Below are 22453 nucleotides of genomic sequence, written 5' to 3' on the forward strand. Positions count from 1 at the left end.
CACAGTGGAAGATTCGAGACAAGCCGTGCTAATCGGGAGCGTCTGTATCGCCGTGGCAAACTGATCCATGCGGTGATCCAGGTCATCCAATCTGGAAAAAATATTACCAACAAGTGGATTGTCTGCATCTTCTGAATTCATGGCCTTCGCCTTCTGTCAGAAACCATGAATCAGACCAAGACAGAAGTACAGTTAAATCGCACTTGTTTAATAATAAAAATAAAAAGGTAAACAGAGTAAGTGTAGTCAAAACATAGCCAGAGTTCAGTAACCGGATCGGGTAGTCATCCAAGCCAATGTCAGAGAGCCAGCGATAAACGTAGTAGTACAGCAAGCAGGATCTGTAGCCAGAAGGACCGTAAGCCAAGTAAGTCATCAACAGGAACGCAGGAGACAGTCTCTGTGATCTTGACAAAGGTGAAGGCAGGGAGCAAATGAACTGGAAGGCTTTAAGTAGGCAGAGCTGATGAGCAGGATAATCAACAGGTGGATCACTGTTGAGAGATGGGAGCTGGCAATTAGCTGGCAGCTGAGCTGCCAGCACAGAGAAGGCACCCGGCCCTGACACCGGCTCTAAGGCTAAGAACGGAGAAATCAAATACCACCGATCACCCGGTTCTCAGTGCCTATGGCGTGTGAACACACCCAAAAACTCAACCCGGTGCAGAAAAAATGTGCACACACATAAAGAGTGTTCACAAAAACGTGCAGACGGGTGCAACTTAAAGTGGTCCTCCTGTGAAGAGGGACCCAAACCCTGATCCCCTGGGGCGTTAGGCTCCTGACGGGGACTGAGGTACTCTGGTCCAAGCAACCAAAAGCCGACACGGACCCAACTTCCTCAGAAGGAACTGCCGAAACAGAACCCTCCCAGTACTAGGTGGGGCTCCCCCGAAGGGAGACCCCATGAGAGCAGGCAGACTAAGCCAGAAGGCCATGTCCACCTACTCCCAAGACGTTCAGGGCTGGCTCGAGGGCCGGCACCCTAATAATCTCACAGTGAACAAAACGTGCACAAACAAAAAAAAGACAAAAACGTGACAAACATAGGCTTAAATTAAATAAAGTGGGGGAAAGGGATAGTGAAGAGGAGAGTTAAAGAAGTGGTCATTGTGTTCAACAATGACCAGGCCCTCCGGCCAGGAATAAAAAATTCCTCCGGTCCTAGCCAAAAGGCCCGGCCCAGGAGGCAGGTGCTAAAAAAAAGCGTGTAGCTGGTGCAGTGACTGTGGTATCCTTAAATCAAAGTGTCCCTCACACAGTGATTCTCAGATACCCCTGGACTGCCACTCCAGGGGCACATGCACCATAGGCTTTTTGTTCCATATCCAACCCCCCGACTGGCCAGTGCAGCCCTCCACCCCTGCCAGCTAGAGAGCCCTTCAAGGTTTTCTTAGGGTGAACTGCTTCCCAGGTAGCAGCCTCCACCAATACTAGCCCCTCCAGACCCTCCGTCAACCCAGCGGATTTGCATGGTCCTACCCCATCTTACCACAGGGCATTACCAGCTCCTCCTACCGGATCGCTGACAGAGATGGCACTTACACCAGCCAGCCAGAAGGCCAGACTAGAACTCGGCAAAAAGACCAAGACCAAGCGCAGCACCCATCCTCACCAGGAGCACCCTTCCAGATGGCTCAGACTCAACCATGGGCCGGCCCCCAGTATCTGTCGGGAAGCACAGCGTAGTCCCTGCTGAAACCATCCTTCCAGGTGCAATGATGTCATTGGATTGCATCCACCCTCCCCATGTAGGAGGTGCTTCAGCACTCCGCTGACAACTGATAAGAACAGATACCACACTCGATCCTAGCCAAAAGGCCGAAAAGCGGCAGGGAAGACACCACGACCGTGCTGGTCATAGTGCAATGGCCGAGCCTCGCCGTGGGAGAACCACCTTCATGATCATGGTGTCTGCCCTGCCAGGTAAGAACGGAGAAATCAAATACCACGATCACTCGGTTCTCAGTGCTTCCTGAGCAGAGCTGGTGGATGTCAGTCTCTGGCTCTCTGCTTTGCCCCCCCCCCCCCCTCACTGAAACACTGAGCTGTGGAGGGGGCGGAAGTAGCCAGCTCAGGCTCTCAGCAGCTCGCTGAGAGGCTGAGCTGGGTGCCGGTCCAGGCATGTGAGCAGATCCCAACCATATGGGTGTGATCTTTCACCAGCCTGGACCGACTCTGTGACATCAGCCTAAAGCAGGCTTAAGCCCACTGTCAGCTGAAAATGAGTCACAGGAGTGCAAAACAATCTGCACTGATGTGATCAACAGGAGTACAACCACAGAGGGTTTGGCTGTACTTCTCCTTTAATAACTCTATCACACGACCTGTCTCTCTGCTCCTGTTTGGCATTACTTGCGACAATTAATACATTTCTCAAATTATGTTATGAACTCACCCTCCAGGGCCCAGGCAGGCTCTTCCTCAGCCCAGGCGTTAAATCCAGGCTTTCTTTCTACGTGAAGCTGGAAGTTCCTTCAGGCACCCTCCTTCCTACTCTAGAGGGCCTTCACGATCCCCCTCTCATAGTCCAGGGCCTCTAGACACCTGCTGCCCTAGTCCAGGGCCTCCAGACACCCCCTCTTCTAATCTGGGACCTCCAGGCACCCCTCACCTAGTCCAGTATCTCTCTTGTACCCCCTTATCCAGGAGCCTTTGCCACACCAAATACCATTTCCTAGTCAATGGCCTCCTTTACACCCATCCCCCTAGTCCAGGGAAACGAGAACAGCGCCCTCTAAGTGCAGTAATTTGCATTTAATAAAAGAAAATATAGTAGATTGCACTCACAGGGTTGTGGTGATAACAGGCATGATAGGTTTTCATCCGCTCAGATTAGCGGGTGGAAAGGGAGAGAGGGCAGGTCCGGCGTCGCTGTTGTGGACGGTTGTCCGTGGTCTGGTCTGTCCTCTGGCAACAAGGATAGTGACATTGCTTCCGGATGGATGAGACTCGATCAGCGGTGCACTTTGGATGACATCACTTCCAGTCAGCGGGGCGGTGCTCACTTTTCGAAATATGCGTATTCCTTCCTCAGGCTTGGGTAGCGGCCATATTGAGTAGTGGAATTTTTATACACAGGCATGCCTTGCTTGCATAACACTCACAGACCGGACCACAGACAACCGTCCACAACAGCGACGCCAGACCTGCCCTCTCTCCCTTTCCACCCGGTAATCGGAGCGGATGAAAACCTATCATGCCTGTTATCACCACAACCCTGTGAGTGCAATCTACTATATTTTCTTTTATTAAAATGCAAATTACTGCACTTAGAGGGCACTGTTCTCCATTCCCTTTAAATTTCAGAGTTCTTTTTACTTCTATAACTTTTAGAACTGGCAGCCTTCTTTGGACAGTTATCCACTTATTACACCGAACTTTACATGGACTAATATCCCTATACAGTACTGTTGTTATTCCCCTGGTCCCCCCACCCCAATACATTCTCATTTGCATTGAGCCTTAACCAGAGTGCGCCATATCACCCAATTTTTGTGTATACCCTCTAGTCCAGGGCCTCCTCTGCACCCTGCTTTTTGAATTCAGGTCCTTTATCAACCCCACTTTTCAAGTCCAGGGCCTCCTCTGCACCCCCAAGTCCAGGGCCTCCTCTGCATCCCCAAGTCGAGGGGCCTCCTCGGCAAACCCCCCCCCTCCCCAGTCAAGGGCCTCCTCGGCAAACCCCCCCCTCCCCAATCAAGGGCCTCCTCGGCAAACCCCCCCCTCCCCAGTCAAGGGCCTCCTCAGCACCCCCCCTCCCCAGTCAAGGGCCTCCTCGGCACCCCCCTCCCCAAGTCAAGGGCCTCCTCAGCATCCCCCAGTCCAGGGCCTCCTCTGCAACCCCCCCTCCAGCCCAGTACCTACTCTGCATCCCCCAAGTCCAGGGTCCTTTGCACCACCCCCCATGTCAGGGCCTTCACTGAACCCCCCCAGCCCAGGACCTCCTCTGCATCCCCCAAGTCCAGAGTCTCCTCTGTGCTCCCCCTCCCCAGGCCAGGGCATCCTCTGCACCCCCAGCCCAGGGCCTCCTCCGCACTCTCCAGCCCAGGGCCTCCTCCACACTCCCCAGCCCAAGGCCTCCTCTGAATTTCCCAGCCCAAGGCCTCCTCTGCACCTACCCATCAGCCCAAGGCCTCCTCTACAACCCCCATCAGCCCAGGGCCTCCACTGCACCCTCCAGTCTAGGGCCTCCTTTAACCCACCCCCAGTCCGGGGCCTCCTCTGCACCCCCCCTCGGCCCAGGGCCTTCACTTCACCCCCCAGCCCAGGGCCTCCTCTGCACCCCTCTAGTCAGGGCCTTCTTTGAAGCCTCCTCTTCTCTGGGATGCCTCACTCAGAAAAGACATAGGCTGTTTGAACACTGGGCAGGACTAGGAGGGAGACCTGTCTGTCCACTTGATCAGGCAGCAGTGACACACTTAGAGCAACGGTTCCCAGTGTGGGTAGGGGCGGCACCCCCCTAGAGGTGCCATCTGGGGCAGGCGGCCCCCCTAGTTTCGAACCTGGTGCAGTGTGGAGGATTCATTGGAGTGGGGAATCGCTTCAGTTTTTTTCACTCAGGCCTCTGGATAAACGATAAAACTGAACCATGTATGGCCAGCTTTAAAAGAAAGATATATTAATCATCGACTGACCCCCCTCCCCCTGAATGGGGTTAATCTACATATTACCTCCTCTGTCCCCAGATTCAGCAATGTCTTCTCTCTATGTCCTACCAAATGGAACTTTCTGTCAGTACCTGACATCACTTCCTGTCTGTTTTCCATAGAGACTTTCTGTCTTGGTAGCGGTGAGATCACCACCTTGTGGCGCTCAGAGGAACTGCACCCCGGAGAAACATCTTGTAGTGTGAACACGGCCTTGTGCTGTGTGTGTAATATGTACTGTATGTCGTTTCCCTGAGCGTGTATGAAGAGGCAGAGCTCCTGAGTGTGTCTCCGCCTCCACCATCGCCCCGTCTCCACCTCCACCCCGCCTCCCCAGTGCTTCCAGCCAGCGATGCCGGTGCATTGCCATGAATTGAGATTTGCCATGAAATGTGATGGTCCGCCTCCATCACATCCTATTGGCTCACTCCTGTCACGTGACATAGTTAAACGTCATCAGTCTCAGCTAGGCTATCATAGGGAGAGGATCTCCTCTCCCTGTGATAGCTGAACCTGCACGGAGCTGGTGCTATATGAGGCAGGAGAAAGCCCCTCAGGCTGTGTGTCGAGGTATATACATCATGCACAACTGGGAGCAGGCAGTGCAGTAGTGTTGGGCTTGTGGTGTAACATATTACATATACTGTTAGGAAGGAGAAGCCAGTGTGATATGCACAGCTCTGTGAGGAGCAGCCTGTGTTGCAGTGAGTGTATAATGGAGCAGCCTCCCATCTGCCTGCCCCCCTCTCCTCTCTCTTAGCCCTTTGAAGAACTGCACGGGGGTTGACCTCCCTGGGTGCGCGAGTAAACTAAATTTAGTACTGCGCATACAGGTCTACGCTAACAGCTCCGTGCAGGTTCAGCTATCACAGGGAGAGGAGATCCTCTCCCTATGATAGCCTAGCTGAGACTGTCACGTGACAGGAGTGAGCCAATAGGATGTGATGGAGGCGGACCATCACATTTCATGGCAAATCACATTTCATGGCAATGCACCGGCTTTTTTGCATGCCTCTGACTGTTCATAGTGGCAGAGATTGTTGGCAGTTTTTTGGGCATTTTTTCCCCCCCATCCAGCGGGCTGCGTCCTGTGGCTCTTCTTGATAAACTGTGTGCTGCTATTTTACAGTTATGGTGAAAAAAAAAAAAAAAGCAAAGTACTGATAACACAGGAGATTCGCCCATAGAGGGATGGTACCACTATAGCCCAATAAAAAAAAAAGGTACAATAGCCCAATACAAAGGGAGGGAGCCACCTATACAGGGAGGTACCAGAGCTGGTCCAGGTAGGAAGGTAGGAGAGAGTACAGATGTGAGTAATTTTTAGGCGCAATCCTGACCCATGCACTGTGTACGTAGCGCAATCCTGACCCCTGAACTGTGTACGTAGCGCAATCCTGACCCATGCACTGTGTACTTAGCACAATCCTGACCCATGCACTGTGTACTTAGCGCAATCTTGACCCATGCACTGTGTACGTAGCGCAATCCTGACCCCTGAACTGTGTACTTAGCACAATCCTGACCCATGCACTGTGTACTTAGCACAATCCTGACCCATGCACTGTGTACGTAGCGCAATCCTGACCCCTGAACTGTGTACTTAGCGCAATCCTGACCCCTGAACTGTGTACTTAGCCCAATCCTGACCCATGCACTGTGTACTTTACGCAATCCTGACCCATGCACTGTGTACTTAGCACAATCCTGACCCATGCACTGTGTACTTAGCACAATCCTGACCCATGCACTGTGTACGTAGCGCAATCCTGACCCCTGAACTGTGTACTTAGCACAATCTTGACCCATGCACTGTGTACTTATCGCAATCTTGAACCCATGCACTGTGTACTTAGCGCAATCCTGACCCATGTACTGTATACGTAGCGCAATCCTGACCCCTGTACTGTATACGTAGCGCAATCCTGACCCCTGTACTGTATACGTAGCGCAATCCTGACCCCTGTACTGTATACGTAGCGCAATCCTGACCCCTGTACTGTATACGTAGCGCAATCCTGACCCCTGTACTGTATACGTAGCGCAATCCTGACCCATGCACTGTATACGTAGCGCACCTGGCCCTTTGAGGGTAACCATACTGCTGATGCGGCCCCCGATGAATTTGAGTTTGCCACCCCTGTTCTACATGACTAAATCTGACATAAATTTTACTGCAAAATCAAAGGGGCCAAAATGTCTCCCCCGAGCAGTAATATATTTATATCCCCCTTGGTGGGAGTGGAGATGACCCATCTATAAGGATCAGAGCTTTTTTTCTCAGAAAATAGGTGCAGGAACTCAACAATGACCCTGTTCAGTTTTCACAAACAGTAGAAGGGTCTTAAAGGGGCATTAAATACCAGGGTTACATTACATACAGAGTGCAGAGTTCAGGGGGGTTACACACAGAGTGCAGAGCTGTCACTTGTAAACACAAAAAAACAGACTTCTGTGTTTACAAGTGATTGTGGTGAGCAGGCACCAAAGGGTCTGAGCCAGAGGTGGTGGAACTGAGTTCCCCCAAGTTCCCCCAGAAAAAAAGCCCTGATAAGGATATACAGTACATACACACACACACACAGCAAAAGTCTGTGTACACACTACGAGACATAGGGCTGCAGTTCCTCTGAGCTCCACAAGGTGGTGATCTCACGTCTACCCAGACAGGAAGTCTCTATGGAATACAGGAAGTTGCGGGTGAGAGGTGAGTCGGGAGGAAGTAGAGAGAAGACATTGTTGGAAGTGGCAGCAGAGGAGGTAATAAGATCTTATTTTCTATTTACACCCAGTAACCCCGTCATGTCCGTCCTCTTCCTCCATAGTCACTGTGATGTCTTTTATCTCCAGCAGATGATGATATGACCGATCCCTGCTGAACCAGCTGAATTTCCATGTATCTATGGTCACTTTAAGTGACTTCCTCCCCTCCCCCTCATCGCCTTCATTATGTAAGTCATGCTGAGATAATCTCCCATTGGCTGAGCAATATTCTCATTGGTCTCTGAGCTCCTTCTTGCTATTCCTCGTCCTGCCTGTTGTTTCCTTGGATTGATTTTCTGTGTAGTGACCCCGGCTTCACCTCTTGTCTAGTATTTACACTCTTAGGTAGATTCACAAAGAGTTAGGCCGGCTTATCTACAGATAAGCCGGCCTAACTCTAAATCTAAGCCGACCTATGTTTAAGCGTATTCTCTAACAGAGATACACTTAAACATATCTAAGATAGGACGGCTTGCGCCGTCCTATTTCAGATTGCAATGTTTTGGCTTACCGCTAGGTGGCGCTTACATTGCGGCCGGCCTAGATTATGTAAATGAGAATTCACGACGATTCCCGAACGAACGCGAGCCCGCCGCAGTCGATTAACGTCGTTTCCGTATGCGATAGGCCGCCTAAAGTTATTCCACCTATGAGGTGGAATAACAATGTTAAGTATGGCCGCCGTTCCCGCCGCGAGGTTCGAATTTTTTACGTCGTTTGAGCAAGTCGTCCGCAAATTGGGATTTACGTTGTTTACGTACGCGTCAACTTAGCCGCAATGCGCACTGGGAAATGTAGTCGCCCGGCGCATGCGCAGTGTAAAAAAACTTAAAAAAAACGTGAGGTCAAGCCTCATTTCCATACTACACGCCCCCTCCCAGTCATTTGAATTAGGCGCCCTTACGCCCGCTCGTTTTAGGCTACGCCGCCGAAAATTTGAAGGTAAGTGGTTTGAGAATCACGAATTGCCTAAATAATTTACGGCGGTGTAGCCTAAAAAGACTAGGCTACGCCGCCCTAATTTTAGGCCATTCTACGTGAATCTACCTATTTGTTCCTCGACACGTGACCTGCAGTGCTCACATGAGAGCTTACTTTCACAGTTTTCTGTATGGTAAATGTCAAAGTTCACTCTTCCGTTTAGGAGAGGTAGGACACACCCAGGAACAATAATTTGGTTTTCATGGGATCCTCATATAGAGGGTCCCTTTAAATCTCCCCATCCAAATGTCCCTCCATCCAGAGTCAGAGAATCCTATGACATCACACTGACCTTACTGCTCCTCCCCCCAATGTCCCTCCTTCTGGATTTTTCTGATGCTCTTAGGATGTGGGCGGACCCTTGGTATCCTCACTTGCAAAGTGGGACTATTGATCCTGCATTGTATGTAATTAAGTCAGAATGCCTGCAGCAAGCTTTGAACCTGCGTAGTGTGGGGGTCCTGTGTGGGTTAATTTTACCTCAGCCTGATGTGAGACTTTAATAAAATGAAGACCTGAATGGTGAGGAGAGGAGGATTCTGGGAATATTATTTGATTTTACTATTTGTGTTCAGATCTAGAGTTTTCCTCCTGTGAAGTCTGGAGATCATATGACCATCACATTGCCTCCACCTCCCTCCCTGATAGAATAGAGAAATACAAAGAAGATTCTAGAAGTCATCAGAGAGATGATGGAGGAGAGGTGAGCGGTGCCGGGAATTCTGGGACATTATCCAGTAACAGACAAGGGATGTGTCTGGATGGTGACTCTATCATTGTGTGTGTCAGGTTCCTATAAGGTGTCAGGATGTCACTGTCTATTTCTCCATGGAGGAGTGGGAGTATTTAGAAGGACACAAGGATCTCTACAAGGACGTCATGATGGACAATCAGCCGCCCCTCACATCACCAGGTAAGAGGAGACTTTATTGTAAAGGAGAGAGCAGTACGGAGGCTCCACCTAGATCCCCCATCATCTGATAAACACATAGAAACAATGGCCCGGATTCACAAAGCACTTACACCGACGTATCTTGAGATACACCGTCGTAAGTACAAAGGTGCGCCGTCGTATCTATGCGCCGAACCAGAAACCAAGATACGCCTGAAAATAGGCTGCATCCGACCGACGTAACTTTCCTACGCCTGCGTATCGTGGGTGCATATTTACGCTGCTGCACCCATTGATTTTCGATTCAAATCTGCAAATGAGTGAAATACAGCGATTCACGAACGTAATTGCGCCCGGCGCATATTATATGCGGTTTGCGTAAGACTTACGTCCGGCGTAAAGTTATTCCCCATATAGGAGGCGCAACTCATGCAAAGGTATAGACCAGGGAACACAGCCGTCGTATTTTACGTCATTTACGTAGTTCGTGAATATGGCTAGGCGTAGGTTACGTTCACGTCGTAGGCAGTGATTCGACGTATCTTAGGCAGTTGTTTCAACGTGATTCTGAGCATGCGCACTGGGATGCGCCGTACGTTATTCGTATCTTTATGACGCTCAATCCATCATTTTCATGGGGTCACTCCTCATTTGCATAGCTCACGCCCACTTCCACCTACGACGAGTTACGACTAAGAAACCCAGCGTAGATTTGGAGGCAAGTGCTTTGTGAATTCGGGGCTTGCCTCTCTGCGCTGCGTCGGCGTAGCGTATATTCGATACGCCGGCATAAATATGCACCAATGTATGTGAATCCGGGCCAATGTATTCTGTCAGTGTGTGTGTTTCCTACAGATGGATCCAGTAATGGGAACCCACCAGAGAGATGTCCCCGTCCTCTGTATTCCCGGGATTCCACACAGGAAGATCACACCATCCCTCACCATCATCAGGTAGATGAGTGACAATTATTGGTAGTTCTGATTTATTTACAAGCATGTTTGTTACAATGAATATTTTATTATATATTCAGAGTGGAAACCTCGGGGATTATAATATTGTTGTTAAAGAAGAGTATAAAGAGGAGGATGAGGAGTGTGTTGCGATGAATACGTTTTCAGAAGGACACAAGGATATGATGGAGCCATCTAATACCAGGAACCCACCAGAGAGATGTCCCCGTCCTCTGTATTCCCGGGATTCCACACAGGAAGGTCACACCATCCCTCACCATCATCGGGTAGATGAGGAACAATCACTGATAGTATCATTAGGATCTGTACATTATCTGCATTGTTACAATTGATGTCATTTATATTCTATATTCAGAGTGGAGACCTGAGAGATTCTAAAGTTGAGGTTAAAGAAGAGATAAAAGAGGAGGATGATGAGGACGGGGTGATGAAGGAGTTGGCATTTGTAAAAGAACACAAAGATCTGTACCAGGACACCATGGTGGAGTCATCCAGCTACAGAAACCCACCAGAGAGATGTCCCCGTCCTCTGTATTCCCGGGATTCCACACAGGAAGGTCACACCATCCCCCACCATCATCAGGTAGATGAGTGACAATTATTGGTAGATCTGATTTATACACAGCATGATTGTTTCAATTAATGTTTTATTTTTTATTCAGAGTGGAAACCTCGGGGATGATAATATTGTTGTTAAAGAAGAGTATAAAGAGGAGGATGAGGAGTATGGAGTGATGGAGGAGTTTTCAGAAGGACACAAGGATATGATGGAGCCACCTAATACCAGGAACCCACCAGAGAGATGTCCCCGTCCTCTGTATTCCCGGGATTACACACAGGAAGGTCACACCATCCCTCACCATTACAAGGTTGGTGGGTCAGAGTATCTAGAACATGGACTCGTAGAGATGATGTGTGGATTTTTGTATGTGAGCTTATATTTTACATATAATATTTTTTCTGATTTTCCTGGTTTAGGGTGAAAATGTTATAAAGGTTGAGGTTAAGGAGGAAGAAGAAGAGAAATATGTGAGGAATGATCAGCAGTCTGTGGAGGAGGATGGAATAACGGGGACATTTATAGAGAAGGACACTTCTACAGAGATCAGCACAGGTGGGTCATTAACACTAAATCCATTCCTCCACCCATACTGCTCACTGATTGGTCCAGAGTAGGGCGGGGACTGGGTGATATCAACCTGTGATCCCCTGGTCACTTTCCTGAGCTGTGTTCCCCGTCCTGTATTCCTGTATTTCTCTCGGATAATCTTCCTTCTCTGTGCTGCAGACACAATTTATGTATCTAGACTGGATTTATGGAGATTATGGGGCTTAACTGCCAGCTAGTTCAGGCTCTTTCAGCCCTGAGTGCAGTGTTCTTATCCCTGCCTGCCCTCCTCTCCAGTAAAGTAGGTGGCATCATTTGACCAAAGACGAGGGCCAGTGGGGATCAGAGCACCAGAACAGTCAGTTGTGCCACAATAGCTTTCCTGACCTTTTAGTTTTTTACTCTCCAGACCCCCTCCCCTGTACCGTGCCCTCCATACTTCTCTGTGCTGTGCCCCCCAGACCCCACTGTGTGTGCCCTTAAAATCCCCCAGTACCATGCCCGCCAGATTCCCCTGCGTTGTGCCTTCCAGACCTCCTGCAACATCCCTCCTGACCCCCCTGCGCTGTGCAAACCAGACCCCCCTGTACTATGCTTTTCTGACCCCCCATACACTGCCCTGCTGACCCCATGTAATTTACCTTGTAGACACCTGGTTCTCTGTTTTGCTAGTCTCTCTCCTGCTCACTCCTATCATCTGCCCTACTACACACACCACTACTACATTGCCCTACATCCTACTGACCTCTGTACACTGCCCTACATCCTACTGACCTCTGTACATTGCCCTACATCCTACTGACCTCTGTACACTACCCTACCTACTACTGATTTCTGTACACTGGTCTACATCCTACTGACCTCTGTACATTGCCCTACATCCTACTGACCTCATAGTAGGTAAGGTTGAAAAAAGACACAAGTCCATCAAATGTGTGTGATTATATGTCAGTATTACATTGTATATCCCTGTATGTTGTGGTCGTTCAGGTGCTTATCTAATAGTTTCTTAAAACTATCGATGGCCCCCACTGAGACCACCACCTGTGAAAAGGAAATTCCACATCCTTGCCACTCTTACAGTAAAGAACCCTCTACGTAGTTTAAGGTTAAACCTCTTTTCTAATTTTAATGATTGGCCACGTGTCTTATTAAACTCCCTTCCACAAAAAAGTTTTATCCCTATTGTGGGGTCACCAGTACGGTATTTGTAAATCATATCCCCTCTCAAGAGTCTCTTCTCCAGAGAGAATACGTTCATAACTAATATGCTGCAGACCCTTTATTAGCTTTATTACCCTTCTTTGCACTCCATTTTCAGTACATCCTTCCTGAGGACCGGTTCCCAGAACTGGACAACATACTCTAGGTGCGTGACGGACCAGAGTCTTGTAGAGTGGGAGAATTATTTTATCTCTGGAGTTAAACCCATTTTTAATACATCCCAATATTCTGTTTGCTTTGTTAGCAGCAGTTTGGCTTTGCATGCCAATGCTCAGCCTATCATCTACAAGAACCCCCAGGTCCTTTTCCATCCTAGATCCCCCAGTGAGTAGATTGCCTTCATATTTTTGTCACCCAAATGCATTATTTTAAATTTTTCTACATTGAACCTCATTTGCCATGTAGTTGCCCATCCCATTAATTTGTTCAGATCTTTTTGCAAGGTTTTCACATCCTGCGGAGAAGTTATTGCCCTGCTTAGCTTGGTATCGTCCACAAATATAGAGATTGAACTGCTAACCCCATCCTCCAGGTCGTTTTATGAACAAATTAAACAGGATTGGTCCCAGCACAGAACCCTGGCTGACCCCATTTCCCACCCCTGACCATTCCGAGTATTCCCCATTTATCACCACCCTTTGAACTCGCCCTTGTAGCCAGTTTTCAATCCATGTACTCATAGAAGGTTAATAGATTGGTTTGGCAAGAATGATTCCTCATGAATCCATGCTGATTACTGCTAATGATACCGTTCTCATTACTAAAATCTTGTATATAGTCCCTTATCATCCCCTCCAACAGCTTACATACTATTGATGTTAGGCTAACTAGTCTGTAATTCCCAGGGATGTATTTTGGGCCCTTTTTGAATATTGATGTTACATTGGCTTTTCTCCAATCAGCTTGTACCATTCCAGTCAGTAGACTGTCAGTAAAAATTAGGAACAATGGTCTGGCAATTACTTGACTGAGTTCCCTAAGTACCCTCGGGTGCAAGCCATCTGCTCCCGGTGATTGATTAATGTTAAGTTTCCCAAGTCTAATTTTAATTCTGTCCTCTCTTAACCATGGAGATGCTTTCGGTGATGTGTCATGATGATAAACACTGCAGTTTTGGTTACTGAAGCCCCCGATTCCCTCATGAAGACTGAGAAGAAGAATACATTCAATACCTTTGCCATCTTTGTAACCAGATGTCCTTCCTCATTCTTTATGGGGCCAATATGGTCTGTCCTCCCTTTTTTACTGTTTACATACAGTACTTAAAGGAGTTGTAAAGGAAAATGTTTTTTCACCTTGATGCAATCTATGCATTAAGGTGAAAAAACATCTGATATCCCCCCCCCCCCCAAGCCCCGTTATACTTACCTGACCCCTCGAATATCCCGCGCAGTCCCGATATTCTCTTGGCCGTTCAGCCTGGCCGCTAATTGGCTAGCACGAATGGATTGAGAGCAGCGCAGCCATTGGCTGGCGCTGCTGTCAATCACATCCAGTGACGCGGCGGGGCCGAGTGATACAGCGAGCGGCTATGGCTGTGGATCGGGGGAACTCTGTGCAAAACTAACTGCACAGTGGAGGTAAGTATGACATGTTTGTTATTTAAAAAAAAATACAATTTTCCTTTACAAACCCTTTAAATAATTTCTTGGGATTTTTTTGCTCTGCTCTGCTATGTGTCTTCCGTGTTCTATCTTAGCCGCCCTAATTGCACCCCTACATTTCTTGTTGCATTCTTTATAAAGTCTGAATGCTGATGATGATCTCTCAACCTTGTATTTTTTGAAGGCCTTCTCCTTTGCTTTTATATGCATTTTTACATTGAAGTTAAGCCATCCAGGACTTTTGTTCGCTCTTTTAAATGTATTACCCAATGGGATGCATTGGCCAATGCCCTTATTTAATATGCTTTTAATGCTCTTAAAGCAAACCCATCTCTTCTCCGTGTTCTTTGTTCCTAAGACTTTATCTCAATTAATATCTTTCCTATTTGTGTGATTTATACTGAAGCTAATTGACCTGTGATCGTCATTACCTAAATTGCCCCGTATTTCCACATCTGTGATAAGGTCTGTATTGTTGGTAATCATTAGATCCAGTAGATCTAGTTGGTGTGTCTATCATCTGACCCACAAAAATGTCCTGCAAGACATTAAGGAACTGGCGAGCCTTAGACGAATGCGTGGTTCCCTCCGCCCAGTCTATGTCTGGATAATTAAAATCCCTTATTATGATAACACTTCCCATCCTTGCTGCTAATCCAAATTGTGATAGGGGGTCTGTCTCCACCTCCTCCCTCAGGTTAGGGGGCCTATAGCATACTCCCAGTATTTCACTTGTACATTATTCTTGATATATAGGCATACTCCTCCCCCTTTTTTTACCCTCTCTATCCTTGCGATAAAGGGTATACCCTTGAATGGTTGCCAGCCAATCACGAAAGCTGTTGAACCAGGTCTCTGAAATTCCCACAAAATCCAAATCTCCTCGTACAACAGTATCTCTAGTTCACCCATCTTGTCTGCCAGGCTCCTGGCATTATGCATGTGTGATGCGCAGCTGCGATCAGGGCTGTGGAGTCGGTAGATAAATGTTCCGACTCCGACTCCTCAGTTTTATGTACTTCCGACTCCCCGACTCCGACTCCTCTGTATTAATATGCGAATGTATTTTATACATTCCTTGAGGGAAAGAAACGCAACCTACCACAGGACTACTGGCTGGGAAGCCAACAGTCTACTGTATTGCACAGTTTAAGCAAAAGACAAACACAATGAAAACAAAGTTTTATAAAAAAAAAAAATATTAAAGGGGTTGTAAAGGAATTTTTTTTTCTTCATAATAAGCATCCTTTACCTGCAGACATTCCTCTTTTCACTTCCTCATTGTTCGTTTTTGCTCAGAAGTTGCTCTATTTCTTCTCTGTTCTGTTCACTTCCTGCTTGTCTGATTTTACTGACCACCGTGATGGGAGGCTTTATTGCGGTGGTCAGTGACGTGCTTGCCCCCTCCTGGAAACTACATCTGTGTGGCAGGACGCTCTCTACATGTTAGAGACTTCAAGGAGGTGTGAATTACTGGGCGTGCCACAATTCATACTGGGAAATGTAGTTCTTACATGAACAAACGATGCAAACCAGGAAGTGAATGAGAGAACAGAAACTAGAATGCCGGAGGTAATATAGATGAAGGAATTTATTGGTATTTACTCGTTTTTTAACAGAATCATTACACTGTTCTGTCTGTCTACCTTGCAGACATTAATTTTAGGCAACATTTTTTTTCCTTTAGTGACCCTTTAATCAATCAAGTGGCTGGATAGTAGCAGCAGGCATAAACATCAGGAACAGGATCTTTACCAGTTCAAAAATACAAACCACATTATTTGGTTGTTTTAGAACAAAAACAAAGCTTATCTATAATGAACCAAAAACAAAATCTGTAAAACCTAGAAATGGTTTATATTAATCTTGAAATGTAGTTATACGCTTAGCAAATGCAAATCAATTCAATGTAGAGTTCTAAGGAAGAGAATTGCCTCTGCCAGATCCTCTTTCATAGAGGCTCTTAAGTCAGACTTTATTATTTTTAGGGCTGAAAATAATCTTTCGACACTGACTTGGGTGGGTGGCATTGCAGTAACTATTCTGGCCACATCACTAACGATCTCTGGATAAACAAGGATGGCTTCTTCAACAGTAAGTTTTGATGAGCGATCATACTTTTCAACTTCTTTTAGTGCTTTATAAAACTCCTGTTGGAATTTTTTTATTTGGACACTTACTGGTTCTCTAACATGCGTTCCCTGTAAAAGCAGAACACAACACTATGGAAAGTATAAGTATTGCCGCTCCTAATTGTGCGTTGCGTGCCATATAGTGAAGCACATGAAAAGCATGCTTCTTCACGGTCACTTAACGTGTTCGTTTTGCGGTTACGTGAGGCACTGCATGCATTGGTCTTTATTCTTACAGTAGAGAAGTCATTAATTATAACTTTTTGTGAATTGGGACATTTAAACTTGCTTTTTTTTTTTTTTTAATTCCAATCTAAATTTAGTAGGAGTCGGAGTCGGTGCATTGTTTGCCGACTCCGACTCCAGGTACCCAAAATTTCCCCCGACTCCTCGACTCAGACTCCACAGCCCTGGCTGCGATTCCCCTGATTTTAATTGACAAAGTTGTCTTTTTTAACTGTGATACCACTCTGTTTATCTGCCATTTTCTATATGTTTTTTGTTGCACTATATATTTTTTCTACTCAATAAAATACATTGTTTTTTCCATAGTGTTCTAATTTTGGTCTTCTTTGGGGGAACTTTTTCTCTCGTTTTGTTGTTCCTGGCATTGGTGAACATGCCACATAGTTTAGACCGGTCATATACTATCATCTTATTGGGTGTTCCGAGATTGAAACTAGGAATTGCTACTATACTTACCTTGGGTTTATGTGCTTTGGTTACCCTACCACTAATGCCCTCAATACTACCCTCTGGAATATGTTCCGTGCGGACTATCTAAAACCCCTCTAACTTTTTGGCCATCTTCATTGCCAGCCAATCTGCACCCTCCTCATTTGGGTGCAGTCCAGTCCCTTTCATACTACTGGTTATCGACTGAGAAGTCGGCCCAGTCCTCCAGGAACCCAAACCCCTCCTTACTACACCAGATCTTCAGCCACTTGTTTACTTCCCTGATCTCCCTCTGCCTTTCTGGTGTGGCTCAATGTATCGGTAGTATATCTGAGAATACCACCTTGGAGGTCCTTTTCAATTTAGCTCCCAAGTCCCTAAAATCGTTCTTTAGGACACTCCATCTGCCTCTGACTTTGTCATTGGTGCCAGTGTGCACCATGACAGCCAGGTCTTCCCCAGCCCCTCCCAGTAATCTGTCCACCAGATCCGTGATTTGCCGAACCCGAGCGCCCGGCAGACAACATACAGTTCGGCGCTTTAGGTCTTTGTTACAGATTGCCCTCTCTGTCCTTCTAAGAATTGAGTCCCCTACCACCAGAATCTGGCTTTCCTTTCCCTTTGCTTCCCCCCTAATCTCACTGGAGGAGTTCTTCCCCTGGCAGCTAGGAGAGTCCCTCAGCTCCAGCAGTGCTGGTCCCTGACTGGTTTCACCAATGTCACTCAATGGATCGTACTTATTGGGATGCTGCAGCCCTGGATCAGCCCCCCTGGCACTTCCCCCTCTATCATTCCCAACTGTCACCCATCTACTATTTTCTAGTGCCTGCATCTCTTTGTCTCCACGCGCCTCTGTGTTTGCCCCTGCCGGGTACGTTCCCAGCTCTCCTTTAGTATGGAGGGTCTTCTCAGTGCTGACGGTTGCTTCCCCAGTTTCAGAACCTGGGATTCCAGGGAAACAATGTGCTTACATTTTGCACAGCAGTATCTGCCTTCGATCGGATGATCAATGGAAGGCATACATGCCGCAAAATGTACACGAGTCACCTCTCCACGCCCGTCGGGCATCGTACCTAGTAATTTAATGAGGATTGGGGATTATACCCTGTCCAGATGACCTAACAACTAGCTTCCTGACATTACTACTCAACAAGACAATACACAGGTACTTTCGGACCTACGTGCACTCGCAGACCTACCTCTGTACACTGCCCTACCTACTAATGACCTCTGTACACTGCCCTACCTACTACTGACCCCTGTACATTGCTCTACCCACCTGACCTCTGTACAGTGCCCTACATCCTACTGACCTCTGTACACTGGTCTACATCCTACTGACCTCTGTACACTGGTCTACATCCTACTGACCTCTGTTGGCTGCCCTACATCCTACTGACCTCTGTTGGCTGCCCTACATCCTACTGACCTCTGTTGGCTGCCCTACATCCTACTGACCTCTGTTCGCTGCCCTACATCCTACTGACCTCTGTTCGCTGCCCTACATCCTACTGACCTCTGTTCGCTGCCCTACATCCTACTGACCTCTGTTCGCTGCCCTACATCCTACTGACCTCTGTTCGCTGCCCTACATCCTACTGACCTCTGTTCGCTGCCCTACATTCTACTGACCTACCTACTACTGACTTCTGTACACTACCTTACCTACTACTGACCTCTGTACACTGCCCTACATACTACTGACCTCTGTACGCTGCCCTACATACTACTGACCTCTGTACATGATCTACCTACTACTGTACTCTGTACACTGCCTTACATTATACTGACCTCTGTACACTGCTCTTCATCATATTGACCTCTGTACATTGTCCTACATACTACTGACCTCTGTGCACTGTCCCACATGCATGCTACTGACATTGTACACCACCCTACCTACTACTGACCTCTGTACACTGCCCTAAAAACTACTGACCTCTGTACACTGCCTTACCTACTTCTGACCTCTGTACACTGCTCTACCTACTACTGACCTCAGTACACTGCCTTACCTACTTCTGACCTCTGTACACTGCCCTACCTATTATTGACTTTTGTACACCGCCCTGCCTACTACTGACCTCTGTAAGCTACTCTACCTACTACTGACCTCTGTACACTGCCTTACATACTACTGAGCTCTGTACACTGCCTTACATACTACTGAGCTCTGTACACTGCCTTACATACTACTGAGCTCTGTACACTGCCTTACATACTACTGAGCTCTGTACACTGCCCTACATCCTACTGACCTCTGTACACTGCCCTACTGTCACGTACCTTCAGACAGAGTCTGACGAGCAGAGGAAGGCCTCTCGTACAGCCCAAGTTCAAGGAGCACTGAGGTTGCAACAGCAGCCGCGAGAGTGCAGTGGGGTAGGAGTGCCTGCAGTGTTCTGTTAGTAGGTATATAGGAGAAGCAGGTAGAAGTAGAAGCAGCAGGTGCTGGTTCACTCGGATGCCGAGATGACATGGGTGCCAGGTGTTGCAGATGCAGGTGGACTGCGGGTGCAGGGATGAGGAGACTGGTGCAGAGTCAGACAAGCCAGGGTCATACACAGGAAGGCAGATACAGCAAGGTGTTAGGCAGAGAATAGTCAAAGTTCAGGCAGAGGTTAGCACCAGATCAATCAGAATAGCAGAGTCAGAACAAGCCGGGGTCAAGTTTGGAGATAATCAGGATAGTCAGGAAAAAGCCAGGTCAACAAGATCAAGGATAGGCACAGAATACAGGGGAAGGCTGCAGCTCAGACAGCAAAGGCCCCAGTGCAATTGTCATCCTTATATATGCCATTTGAAGCCAATGTTAAAGGCCCATGCGCATATGCATTCGCATTGCGTGATTCCTAGTGTGCATGTGCTGGCCAGCATTTCCCTGACACCTACCTACTACTGACCTCTGTACACTACCCTACATCATACTGACCTCTATACACTGCCCTACATCCTACTGACCTCTGTACAATGCTCTACATACTACTGACCTTTGGGGGCTTGATAGTTATTTAAAACAAAAGTCTGTGCCACCCAGTGATCTTTGATCTCTTCCACGTTGTCCTGGTAGAACTTCACCTCTCATAGGATGCCTAACCCTGCTCTATGTTGTACATTACATACTCCTGACCCCTGCACTATATATTCTATGTTGTACATTACATAATTCTGATACTATATAGTAGGGTTGTCCAGATACCGATACCAGTATCGGTATCGGGACCGATACCGAGTATTTGCGGGAGTACTCGTACTCGCGCAAATACCCCCGATACCTAAATAGAATACTTTCCCCCCCCTTCCCCCCCCCCCCGCCGCTGCCGCCGCATCGCGCCGCCGCATCGAGGGACATGGCTAGAGGGACATTGCTGCATATGTGAGGGACATGGCTAGAGGGACATTGCTGCATATGTGAGGGACATGGCTGCATATGTGAGGGACATGGCTAGAGGGACATGGCTGCATATGTGAGGGACATGGCTAGAGGGACATGGCTGCATATGTGAGGGACATGGCTGCATATGTGAGGGACATGGCTAGAGGGACATGGCTGCATATGTGAGGGACATGGCTAGAGGGACATGGCTGCATATGTGAGGGACATGGCTAGAGGGACATGGCTGCATATGTGAGGGACATGGCTAGAGGGACATTGCTGCATATGTGAGGGACATGGCTGCATATGGGGGGGACATGGCTAGAGGGACATGGCTGCATATGTGGGGGACATGGCTGCATATGGGGGGGACATGGCTGCATTTGGGGACACATTTAAAAAAAGTATCGGTATTCGGTATCGGCGACTACTTGAAAAAAAGTATCGGTACTTGTACTCGGTCCTAAAAAAGTGGTATCGGGACAACCCTACTATATAGTCCTATCTCTTGTATCTTATACAATATGTTGTACATTACATAGTCCTGACTTCTGCTCTCTCCCCTCTACCCACTGCTATATATACACATAATATGTATTCTCTTTTGTTACACCCATTTCCTGCCAGTTGGACATTTTATATCTGATGATTTGATTGGAGCACAGACTATTACATGTTGATAATAATGTGATAACATCCTCAACTTTGGAACCTTAAACAGAAAGTGATAATGAGGGAGGAGTCAATAACCCAATGATGGTGGTCTTCAGGATCAGTCCAGTCTTCATCTTGGTTGTTCTCCCCCATCCTCACTCTCTGACCTCTGGTGGGGCTCAGCCCCGCTGTTATTCATGACTAAATCATGGACTAAATAAGGAAGTGCAGGACTTCTTGTGTTGGGAATATGGCAATGAGTGATAGAGGGGGTGGGGACACTCGTCCTATAATCCCCTCATCACTGTCACTCCTATAAAAGACAGTTCTCATTGTTTCCTCACTCTCTGACTAAGGTCCATGAATAAAGAAATGAACTGGTAGGAGATGAGAGGATCCATTTACTAGTTACCTTGAGGGGGGAATTGTAATCCTCAGAGACAAAGCTGCCTGATGTGGGCGGAGTCCTGGTCATGTCTAGTAATAATCTTTTTATTTCTATTTTAGTAGATGGACGGGAGATGAGGAAAACCTCAGAGGATTGTCTCACTTTGTCTCCAGACTGTAAAGTAGAAGATGAGGACATCACACAGTATAGTCCAGGAGAAAACCCGACTACCTCAAATGTCCATCCGGCACCACACAGTGTAGATGGACCATCGTATTCCTCTTATCCTGAGGAACCTCAGACTGTGAGGGACGGTGCCATCCTTCCAACAGAGAAGAAGTTTTCCTGTACTGAGTGCGGGAAGTGCTTCCGTTATAAATACGATCTTAATGCACATAAAAGATCTCACACGGGGGAGAAGCCATTTTCCTGTGATGAGTGCGGGAAATGTTTTTCACAGAAGTCCCATCTTTGCAGACATCAGAAATCTCACACAGGAGAAAAGCCGTATTCCTGTCCTGAGTGTGAGAAATGTTTTTCACATAAGTACTATCTTCAAATACATCAGAGGTTTCACACAGGTGAGAAGCCACATGCTTGTCCTGAGTGCGGAAAATGTTTTACAGTGAAGTCCAATCTTTCCAAACATCAGAGATCTCACAGTGTAGAGAAGCCATATACCTGCCCTGAGTGTGGAAAATGTTTTTTAAAGAATTCCCATCTTTCCTTACATCAGAAGTCTCACACGAGCAAGAAGCCGCATTCCTGTCCTGAGTGTGGGAAATGTTTTGTACAAACATCAGAACTTGTTACACATCAGAGGTGTCACATGGGAGAGAAGCCATTTTCCTGTTCTGACTGTGGGAAGTGTTTTCGTGTTCACTCCAAACTTAAGGTGCATGAAAGATCTCACACAGGTGAGAAGCCGTATTCCTGTCCTGAGTGTGGGAAATGTTTTTCACAGAAGTCCAATCTTAAAATACATCAGAGATTGCACACAGGTGAGAAGCCATATTCCTGTTCTGAGTGTGGG

The 22453-nt window shown here is 47.4% G+C and overlaps 2 long non-coding RNA genes and 1 pseudogene across 2 annotated transcripts; 2 read left to right on the forward strand and 1 right to left on the reverse strand.

Annotated features, from left to right (window-relative positions):
- Positions 1 to 1779: 1779 nt before the first annotated feature.
- Positions 1780 to 1934, reverse strand: LOC120938517 (annotated as a pseudogene).
- Positions 1935 to 7372: 5438 nt separating this feature from the next.
- Positions 7373 to 9007, forward strand: LOC120935862. Its single transcript, XR_005748546.1, has 3 exons — positions 7373 to 7409; positions 7500 to 7600; positions 8969 to 9007. It is a non-coding gene; the product is annotated as an uncharacterized LOC120935862 (long non-coding RNA).
- A 2080-nt stretch (positions 9008 to 11087) lies between these two features.
- On the forward strand, positions 11088 to 21557 carry LOC120935859. Its single transcript, XR_005748543.1, has 3 exons — positions 11088 to 11128; positions 11238 to 11373; positions 21540 to 21557. It is a non-coding gene; the product is annotated as an uncharacterized LOC120935859 (long non-coding RNA).
- The last annotated feature ends 896 nt before the right edge of the window (positions 21558 to 22453 follow it).

Source organism: Rana temporaria, chromosome 4 (assembly GCF_905171775.1).
Source record: "Rana temporaria chromosome 4, aRanTem1.1, whole genome shotgun sequence".
Classification (NCBI taxonomy): domain Eukaryota; kingdom Metazoa; phylum Chordata; class Amphibia; order Anura; family Ranidae; genus Rana; species Rana temporaria.